This window comes from Lactuca saligna, chromosome 3 (genome assembly GCF_052625555.1).
Source record: "Lactuca saligna cultivar CGN05327 chromosome 3, ASM5262555v1, whole genome shotgun sequence".
In the NCBI taxonomy this organism is placed as follows: domain Eukaryota; kingdom Viridiplantae; phylum Streptophyta; class Magnoliopsida; order Asterales; family Asteraceae; genus Lactuca; species Lactuca saligna.
In genome coordinates this window covers 113283043-113293439 of record NC_136419.1, presented here as the reverse complement: position 1 = coordinate 113293439, position 10397 = coordinate 113283043, and the positions used below count along the sequence as shown (strand labels likewise).

Here is a 10397-nt window from a genome sequence, read left to right as displayed (position 1 = left end):
TCTAGTCTTGTAAAACTAGAGAAAAACCCTTTTACTTTTATTATTTGCTTAGTTAAAATTAGTTATTAGATCAATTTTCGTTCCCTGAGTTCGATACCCTACTTGTCCAACTATACCACTAAAAGACAGGTTCACTGCCTTTGTGTGATTAACTAATTAATAAAAAGTAGGATTAAAACTAGTTGGTTTTCCACACATCAGGCAGCATCGGTGGCGGTATCAGACTCGACGAAGGGGGATAGAAAGGTTGAGATGATGGCGGCCGGAGGGGAAGAGAGTGTGGGGTGTCGGCTGAAGTGAGTGCCCGATTTTATTAGGGTTTCGGGAATGAAAGGGTTATAAACCCCGTCCATAATCAACCATTTTTCCATAAATACGCTTCCAGTCCTTCCTTCCCTAATATTTCAAATTAAGCCCCAAATTTTCAATCTAAACCCTCCCTACTGAAAATCATTACATATCAAGTCCAAAATGTTACTAATCGGCCCCTCCCCTACAAAACCTTTTCATCTTGGGTTCAGAATTTACATTTTAACCCCCATTTCAAGATTTTAATACATTCGAGTCCCGATAACAACCACTCATATCAACTTACTATCACTTAAAAGCTAAATTAAAATAATATAAAATACATCTCCAGGTTTCACGACCATTATTATTTATATTATTCGTTTATTTATTTTATTAAATAAACAGGGTGTTACAACACACACTCGATTTAGGATTTGAGAGGGACAAGAAGCAGTAAAGGGGGGGCTGGGGAAGGCCAATGATCCTTAAAATAGGGCACAATAGCCCGGGATTTAGGGTTTTATCTACCAACTCCTACTCGTCGAGTCCCTTCTTGGACTCGGCGAGTAGATCACTAAAACACGCAGCCAACCCACTGCTACTCAACGAGTAGGGCAGCCAACTCGTCGAGTAGACCTTGAAATCAATAAAATCCTCACATAACCAATACCTGAAAATCGGGGCGTTACAATGCTTTTATAATAAATCAGAATAATATTTCAAAGAAAACGGTTGCGGAATTTGTTTCCTAAACAAAATGTGATAAAAATTTATCAAAGCATTTCTTAAAGAAATATATTTTCATTACATTACAAAACCTCAGGATTTCAACATCGATACAGATCATAAGCATAAACCAATAACATCAAAGGCCACAAAACAAAATATTGCCTCAAAACAACATAGGCCTTACAACATTCCATTTATTTTCTACTGGCCTAAAATCCATAATCTCTCGTCAAGTCATCCAACTATGCTTTTGTCACTACCTGTAATACAAGAAACTGAGTGAGTCATGTTGGGGAGCCTGGTGAGCATATAGGGTTTTCAACCCACAATAAATAAGTTTCTTATTTTCAACAATCATTAAACGTGATTACATGTTCCCATTATCCTCACCTTACGTCCCTAAAGCATCTATCGTAAGGAATTTCATCGGGATGGACACTACTGCTAAGGGGATTCCTCAGCCATAAGTGTCTGTAAGTCAACCATGGGGGATGGAGTACACTGGTGAACATATCGTTCACAAACACCTAAAAGTTGCGAGCCTGCTAGCGTTCCATTGGACTTCCTAGAAATGTTTGTGGTCGTCATCCATACTCCGCTAGATGACTAGATCAACATCAACATCGAGACCTCTCATCATTTTATTTCATCACACACCAACTATTTCATCTACCCATGTTTTACCTAACATATTTGTAGATATAAAACACATATACAACTCAGATATGAAAACAAAGTTTTTTTCTTTCATACAACATAGATCTCAAGTATAAATCATCCATATATCATGTTTAGATCTGAAAAGTATAGATTTGAAGTGAGAAAGTCTAGATCTGATGTAAAAAGTTTAGTTTTGAAAGAAAAGGTTTAGATCTGACAAAAATACGTATACCATTCAGATCTGAGGAAAAAGTCTTAGATCTGAAAAGAATAAGTTTAGATCTAAAGGAAAGATCTAGATCTGAAGGAGAAAGTTTAGATCCGAAAGAAAATGTTTAAATCTGAAGAAAGAAGTTCATATCTGAAAAGAAAGAGGTATAGATCTTTCATCCAACAAACATCTCAGGTAAACATACAACATAAATTTATACACATAGCACGTAATTTATATAAAATACTTCATATCTATGTGTAAGATGAAAGTGACTATACACTCACCTGATAAGGAGTGATTCGGACAACACTTCGCTTCTTAAAATTTATATTCTTTGACGAAACAGGGAAGTTTGCTTGAGAAGCGGGCTCCGCGCGGGCAGAGTTTCAAACCAAAAAAACTCTTTTTCTCGGAGCCTTCGGGCGCTCCGGAGCTTTCTTCTAATGCTAAGGAGGTTTCCTAGGCTTCGGGAGTGTTTTAAAAGACTAGAGAGAGTATAGAGAGAAAGATAGTTGGAGAATGGAAAGGAAAACGAGCTGCCCTCGCATCCCTTATATAGGTGCAAGGCCTCGCAATACATTGGGCGTACCCTCGGTGGTACACTGCATGTAAGGGCACGTGTCAGTCTTCTGCTGGGGCTACATGGACCTCTTCGGAACCCCAGAAAAAGTCAAAATGCAGGGCATACAAGCTTCGGTTCGCGGGTCGTACTCCGGAACGCTTGGCGTCTGAGGATACGTTAGGCGTACCCCTCTCACCCGGCTCGCAATTTCTCATCTCAACTTCTAAAATTCATAACTTTCGCATACAAGCTTCATAGTCGACGTTCTTTATATCCACATGTAGGTGGTACCGTACTCTACAATTTTCATTTAGACTTCGTCGGCTAATTTTGAATCTATTTTTAAAGTTATATTTTTAACAGGCCAGGACTATAAAGTCTGTTAAAAATTCATAACTTCTTCATCCGATGTTCGTGTTTTTCTGTCTTTTTATCATTGAGCTATTATTAATGAGACCTTCGATTCTCGTTTAGGTTGTGTCGGTCGAAAACTGTTCGATCTACTATTCGAACTCCGGGTTGTGTACCGTTAAGCCGAAACCTAGAAAAATCATAACTTCCTCATACGAAGTTAGATTTGGGCGTTCTTTTTATGTATGCTCCTGGTTTAACGAACACGACGACTTTCGTTTAGATTGCTAAGGCTAAAAAGCATCGTATCGTAAATTCACTATTTACGTCACGTAGTGTCATGCCGGTTCTGTCGCGAAACTTCAACACGCCATAACTTCTTCGTTATAACTCGGATTTCGACGTTCTTTATATCTCCGGAATCCTTATCACGACCACTACAACTTTCTTCATAGATATCAGGTTAATCTAAAATTTTATTTTTTACGCTTATTTTTATCCTTTATTTATTATATTATTATAAACAAGTAATAAGCACAAAAAAACACATAATTCACATAATATTCAAGTAATTCATATTTATTACTTTAAAATTGGTTACAATGGTTGACCTAGACTATTACATCATCATTAATGCTTAGCCTAAAGACACGGACGTTACATTATAAAAAGGGGAAGAGATTAAAATATGGAAATTCGAAAGTTGAATTTTTCATATTACGCGGACTTGAAGACCAAAGTGACCTCGAGTATTTAAAGTTCATGAGATGATTCTATTGGATATTCGGAAGTGGTTTCGATTCATGATGGGTTTAGACTTATTGAAATTTTTTGGAGAGAGCTTTTATGCTCAAACTTTGGTAATTTTTTTGGAGATTAAGAAACTCCTAATTACCTTTTGATGCTCGGTTCCTATGGTCCCACGTTCTAGAACCCAAATTGAAGAATCATGGAAGAATTGAAGATTTGATGTTTATCTCTACATGTGTCACGTTTGAGGCTCGGTTCGTGAAGTTGCTCGAGTTTGGAAGATTTGAAGTGGGTCATCCATTCATAACTTTAAGGGGGAGAATGATGGTACAAAGTTATCAATGTATGACTTTGTAAATGGTTTGACTTTTGTAGACCCACTTGCATGTGGTAAACTAGCCTGGTGACACGAAAGAGAGAGAGAGAGAGAGAGAGAGAGAGAGATGTAAACACCTCTTTATAAGGTGGGTTCATACCACTTATAGAGGTGTGCCTGAGACGTGTAACATTGAGAGTGTTAATGTGTGTTAATTATGTAGATTTAGATCTAGATCCTTTTTTGTAACAACTTTCATAATCGAATACATCTCTTAAACACTGAAATCACCGTGTTCTTTGTGTGTTCTTTAATTTCGCATGCCAAATCAATGCTCATAATTCACATCAATGAACCTCCCTAGCACTAGAAGGAAGCGTCGGAGCACCCGACGAATCCGAAAAAAAAGGGCTTTTCGACTTGAGAAGCTTTGCACGCACAGAGACCGGTTTGTAATAAACCCGTTGTAAGTGAGTGCCTACCCTATTTTAGATATAGCTTTTATTTAAATATAGTAATATTATTATGAACTTATAATAAATATTTGAGCTATTATCATAAGTTATATAAATGTCGTTATAATATCTTTTTAACTCGTGATACGGGGAATTCGGTTTGAAGGGCCCCCTAGATTGTTGGATTTTAGAAGTGCATTAATGCCAAAATGGTCTTGCCCTCCGGTGTTTCATGTCTGGCCCCTGTGTATACATAGTAGTTGAGAAGTATTGTTTAATAATAATAGTAATAACTAGAAGGATTTCCCCCGCGTTGCAGGGGTCGGAAGGTGTCAATTTTTGTGAAACTATAGTACGTAGGCCGAATTGGTAGCCACAGTAAAGTATGTTGCTATTCTTTGCAACCGAATACCACAAGCTATATAAAGAATTGTAAGCATTAACGGAATTACTCAAGATGCAAGAGCACTTGTAAGTATAGTAATGTGTTTCAAGGGATTGGTGAAGTGCTATGTTGATGTTTTGGAGTATATGCAAGTACTTTGTTACTTTGAGACCTTTGTTGACAACAAAGCAGAATACAAAAGAAAATTTTACAAACATGAGTACAACTTCACTTATCATTCAAATCTCAACTAACTTCATTTTTTTCATCCCCAATAATCATTCACAACTCACAGATGACAATACCAAGTAACTAATCTTCAAGAATCTTAAAGCAAACAGGTTGGTTGAAAATTTGAATCAAATACATATTTAATCATTTGGTGATTCAATTTGCAATCAAAGATAAAATCTATTTTGTTTTGTGGCTCTGGGATCTGTTAAGTAACTCGTGCACGTGCCATAAAGAAGCATCCCATATAACTCCATGCGTTCATCTCGCCCAATACACATTTTGGTCCTACTTATGACCACTCTTCTTTGGGAGTCTCGGTTTTTTCAGTTCCCATTCAAATGTGAAAATAGATAATAAAGAAAAACATACTTTTTGTCAATAAGCAGGTTATCAAAATGGCTTAATGCAAGAAAAAGCAATGTACTTCATTTAATTTTTTATAGCTTCCTACTTTTATTTGTTCCCATTGCGACGTCATGCCTAGAAAAATATAACCAAATATAGAAAGGTCATCAAACTGTAATGAAATTTTCATTGATATGCTAAGAAAGAAAATTATAGGTAGAATATTATAATTGAGTAGACAATCTAAAGTACAATGCTATAACAAATTTTTTTTTTTTAAATGGAAGTAGAATGTTATGATTGTGTATATTAGTAAAAAAATGGAAAGTGTAATGACACAAAACATAGAAAATAAGGATGAAACATGAAGCAAACCTGATTGGTGTCAATCCCTTGAAACACATTACTATACTTACAAGTGTATGTAGGGGTAACATGGTGGAGAATTTTTGAAAATAATGTATATATGTGTCTATTTTCTATTTTTTTATCCACTCATCCAAACACTACACCCAAATCAAACCAAAATCACCATTTATGGTTCAAGATGCAGTTTAACCGAAGTGAATCATTTTTATACAAAATAAAATATTATCATCACATTTTTTAGTTTTTTTGAATCAAACAAAAAATGCATTTCGGTTAAACACTTATATATAAATCACTTCCTTTTTAGTTATTTCATATAATTTGTAGTGGTAAATGTATGAATTAGCAATATACATTTATTTCTGTTATAGATAATAAAAGTTGGAGGCTATAAAAAAATGAGAATTCAGGTCAGTTAAGGTGCTTAAAGTTGGGGGTAATTAGGTAATTGTACATTTGTCTAAATATTCATACCTGGGTCATGTCTTCTAATAAACCATTGCCAACTTTAAGGTCTGAAACGACGTGAATAAGTAATTAGCAGCCAACACTTAACACTAATTTAAAGAAACAATAATATTTGTTAATCTAAATTAAAATTATCGTCTCCTTACTTTTTTTGAAAATTATAAATGTGGTTATCAGACAGAACTCGTAACATTTTTTATCCCCGAAAGCAAATCTGGAAAAGGCTTTTGTTTTGTCCATGAAATTGATGACAAATAATGGTTTACAGTAACCACATGTAAAATAACCATTTCCAAATCAACATCTAATAACAAACAATTAATAAGATTATAAACAAAAAATTAATTATTTTCATTTAAACCTCAAAAAGTTATTTGAACCTAAAACTCGAAATGAATTTGAAGTCGTTGTTTGAGGGATTTTATAGAAATTTTGGTTCATACTTGAAGTATAATGAACATATTGCCCTTTTTAATAAATATTTACTATTTTTTATTTTTATTCTATAATATTATTGTATTTGTATAAGATAAAAGGAAATCATGTGTTGATGTTGTCACATCAAAAAGAAATTAAGCATTTGGAGGAAATCTAATATATTGATGCTTGCTTGGAAAATACATCATTAACCAATAAAGCTGATTAAGAAACAAAGGAATACTAATACACTAAAAAACTGGTTTTATATAAATGACTATCTTACCCTTACCAGATGTGAAATACAAACTGGAATATTTATCTTTCCAGCAGTTTCCATGTTATCTAATACAAAACCCATGACTTCCTTAATCTGAAGTCTTTATAATGTCAAGGACTTGGGGCATGAAGCATATCATCATATTCATCTCTTGGTGCATCAGATATTTTTTCTTTCTTAGTGAGTTTCATGTTCAACTTTTTTAGCTTCACATACCTTGAAGAACCATATATCGAATGTTTTATAAGATGAAGACCTGAAAAGAAAACTCCATAAAAAGTTGAAACAAATTATCTATTTTATAATTTCAATTCATATACAAATATAGGCACTATGCTTCGGTTTTAACCCATAATAGCAATGTACCTTTGATTAAAAAGCAGCAACCATTTATCAACATTCAAAAGTTGTCCGGAACCTGTGCACAAGGAAAACAAATATTGGTATTTATAATGCATTAAAGATCTCACATTTTTATATTGAAAAGCAATAAACGTTTAAAAAGCTTAAATGTGAACTGGTGCAAATCTAAAAGTGATATAAAACTACTAACTGTTTGATAAAAAAACTAAAAGTGATAAAAAGCTCACATTTATTTAATATAGTACCAAAACATCAATAAAATATATGCAAATGACCATATACTTATCTCCATCCCCAACCTACAAAAAAAAAATTAGCTTAATTAACCCTTTTTGTATAAAATAAAATAACCCCACTCTAATAAATAAATGAAAAACAAATTTATAAAAAGTTATTATTGAACAAATTAAATTGGTTGCCTGATATCATGTGGGTATGGTTGCCAGTTCACCACCTATTAACAATGAGAACATTAAGAGTTGTAGTGAGGCTTCTTGTAATTCTGAGTGACATGTGTTCACCACCTTTTGATTTAGTTTTACACTTGTGAAACTTCAAATTGCAACCAAATACTGTAGAATAAAATGGAAAACTGAAACATAATTAGAGCTTTTTTGTTTGTCTTCTATCAATTTCATGTCTCTTTTCTTCCGATTAGCCAAAGAAGGAAAACCAAACATATTAACTGTAAATGTTTACCTGAAGCCATGTTGCCTTCGTTTTCCTTTTTCTTTTGCTCGATAGATGAGCCTGCAAATATAAACCAAAGGCCTTTGGAAAATTATTAATCATGTCAGTAGCTTCATCTTCATCTGTAACAGCAAATATAAACCAAATGACGAAAAGGAATAAAAGAAATCAATGCAATAGGTAGATGGAGAACAAAATGAACAATCACCTGGAAAAAATTGTCGATTGAGCATGTACAGATTTCACTTCTTACATATACATCAAAGCTTAAGGTATTCTTTGGTTGATACATGATTTCTACAATTGGAGGTGTGCAAAGCAAAATCGACCAGTATCGTAACTGGATTTGCAAGGAGATGCAGAATCGACAGGTTGCTCATACCGTAGAACTTGAAGTCAACGATTCTTAGAAGAAAAAGGCATGTGACGGTGGTGGTGGTGTTGTTGCTGTGTCGAGCGAGCACCATCCAAGAAACACTATCCCTTGACCCAAATTCACCACCGAACTCGTCTGTGGTGATCGGATTGTTCCCTGCCCTTTCCCACTCGACAAAATCGCCGGGAACAAAGCAACGGGGGCCGTTGGAGCAACTCTTGCCGCCACCGTGACCAGCCCCTCATCGAAATTCGTCAACCTCCGGCCTCTGTCTTTCCCTCTCGTCGGACTCATCGGAATAGGAAAGTGGAAGCAGCGGAGCTGCCATCGCCACTGACAGTCGCCGCTGCCTGGAGTCCCGGTCACACCCACCTTCACCGAGCTGCTACCGCCTAGTCACCGCAACCATGAACTGCTACGGTGAATTCCGACCCCCACCCTTATACTTTCATTCCTCGGTACTAATCAGGTAGACATGGGAGATAAATTGGTCTTGTAATTTTCTCCCGTTCACGATTTGTAAACGAATTGGGGGAAACGATGGCCCTATATAAACCAAAACAGATAAAATGGAAGCGAAACCCGGTCGGTTGTACCAGGCGATGAGAAATCGTCGTTCAATTTTGGAAGCAATCCTGGAAGGGGTTTGTTGATCGATAAGGTTTGTTGATACTGTCGCAAAAAGGGGAAGACGAAAGAGGAATAAAGGTATCCAAGCATTTGAGGCGGTGCTTCTACCAGAGATGTCAGTAACATCAATCCAAACTATATAATGACATAAATTGACCATCTACAAAAATAAATAACAAATGAGAAAGCTTGCAAAGACACTCATATATAAGGGACTACTATTGTCAAATCCTTAGCCAACTTTACTGTAGTTAAGGATTGACAATTTTAATATAATAATAATAATAATAATAATAAGATTATTAATTAATCTCAGTGAATATTAGCCTAAACTCTAGTTGTAATAATACTAGGTTTCGTCAAGGAAATTGTGTTTAAGAAGCAAAGCGTTGTTCAAGTTCAGAATCACCACCTTAACAAGTGAGTGCATCTTTACTTTCATCTTACACATAGATATGAAATATTTTATATAAATTACGTGCTTTAATGTGCTTATTATCTGTATACTTGCTATTTATGTTGGATGAACGATTTTATATATATTTTAAATGATTTAAATTGTATATGTATTTTATATCTACAAAATATGTTAGGTAAAAGATGAGTAGATTAGAGATGAGATAAATGATAGAGCGATAAAAAATGAAATGAATGATGAACGATGATATATGAGTGGTAAAAAATAGTGAAAAGTGATGAGCCAAACGATGAACCAAGCGATGACCCAAGGGTTTATATATATATATATATATATATATATATATATATATATATATATATATATATAAAAGACCGGTCCGTTGATTTTAAAGGCTCTATGCAAAAAGTGAAAATGAAACCTCGAACACAATTTTTTTATTTATAATAAATGTGAAAAAGAAAAACTAAAAACTAAATTAATTTAGGTAAAAATGGAAGTATACATATTTATAAAATTTGAGGTGTGAACTATGTAAATTTTGAAAACTAACTTAGTAAAAGAATTTAACTTCTAAATATAAAGGGCTAAAGTGTAACTTTAAAAATGAATTTCTTGAAAGATAATATAAGGTAATGGAATCAACTCATAGTATATGAGAAAGAGACAGAGCTCCTTGCCAAGTGAACTATAAATGGTTTTTAAATAGCTTGCACCAAAATATTTTTTATTTCTAAATGCAAAAAGAAAAAGAAAAAATAAAGTAGTTTGAGGGTGGAACTAGTCCTGGTCCTAAGATGGCTCCACCCTTGTGAATTGTGTGTTTGTGTGTGTTTGCATGTGACTGGATCTATTGTATATGTTTATGGTTGTGTATCTGCGTCCATGAAAGTAATTTGTTCTTTTTGTTTTTTTCTCACAGATTGTATCGCTTTTTTCTAATTAATTTGTATGAAAAATATTGTTTAAACTCTCACCGTAACATAGGAGCGTAAAACTCTTGTTTATATTATTTACTTGTATCTAGCAACTATATAAAATAAGATAAGAGACCATTTTGCTTCGTCAAACGATAGATGCACTTTTAGAAAGTG

The 10397-nt window shown here is 34.3% G+C and overlaps 1 long non-coding RNA gene across 13 annotated transcripts; it reads right to left on the bottom strand.

Annotated features, from left to right (window-relative positions):
* Positions 1-4945: 4945 nt before the first annotated feature.
* Positions 4946-9035, bottom strand: LOC145037139 (uncharacterized). 13 transcript variants are annotated; one of them, XR_013678650.1, is made up of 8 exons: positions 8088-9035; positions 7889-8001; positions 7609-7761; positions 7417-7488; positions 7193-7244; positions 6276-7082; positions 6136-6176; positions 4946-5427 (listed from the first exon to the last, which is right to left on the bottom strand). It is a non-coding gene; the product is annotated as an uncharacterized LOC145037139 (long non-coding RNA). The 13 variants fall into 13 exon arrangements; XR_013678651.1 differs by having other exon boundaries at positions 6833-7082; positions 8088-9033; XR_013678641.1 differs by having other exon boundaries at positions 6136-7082.
* Positions 9036-10397: the final 1362 nt, after the last annotated feature.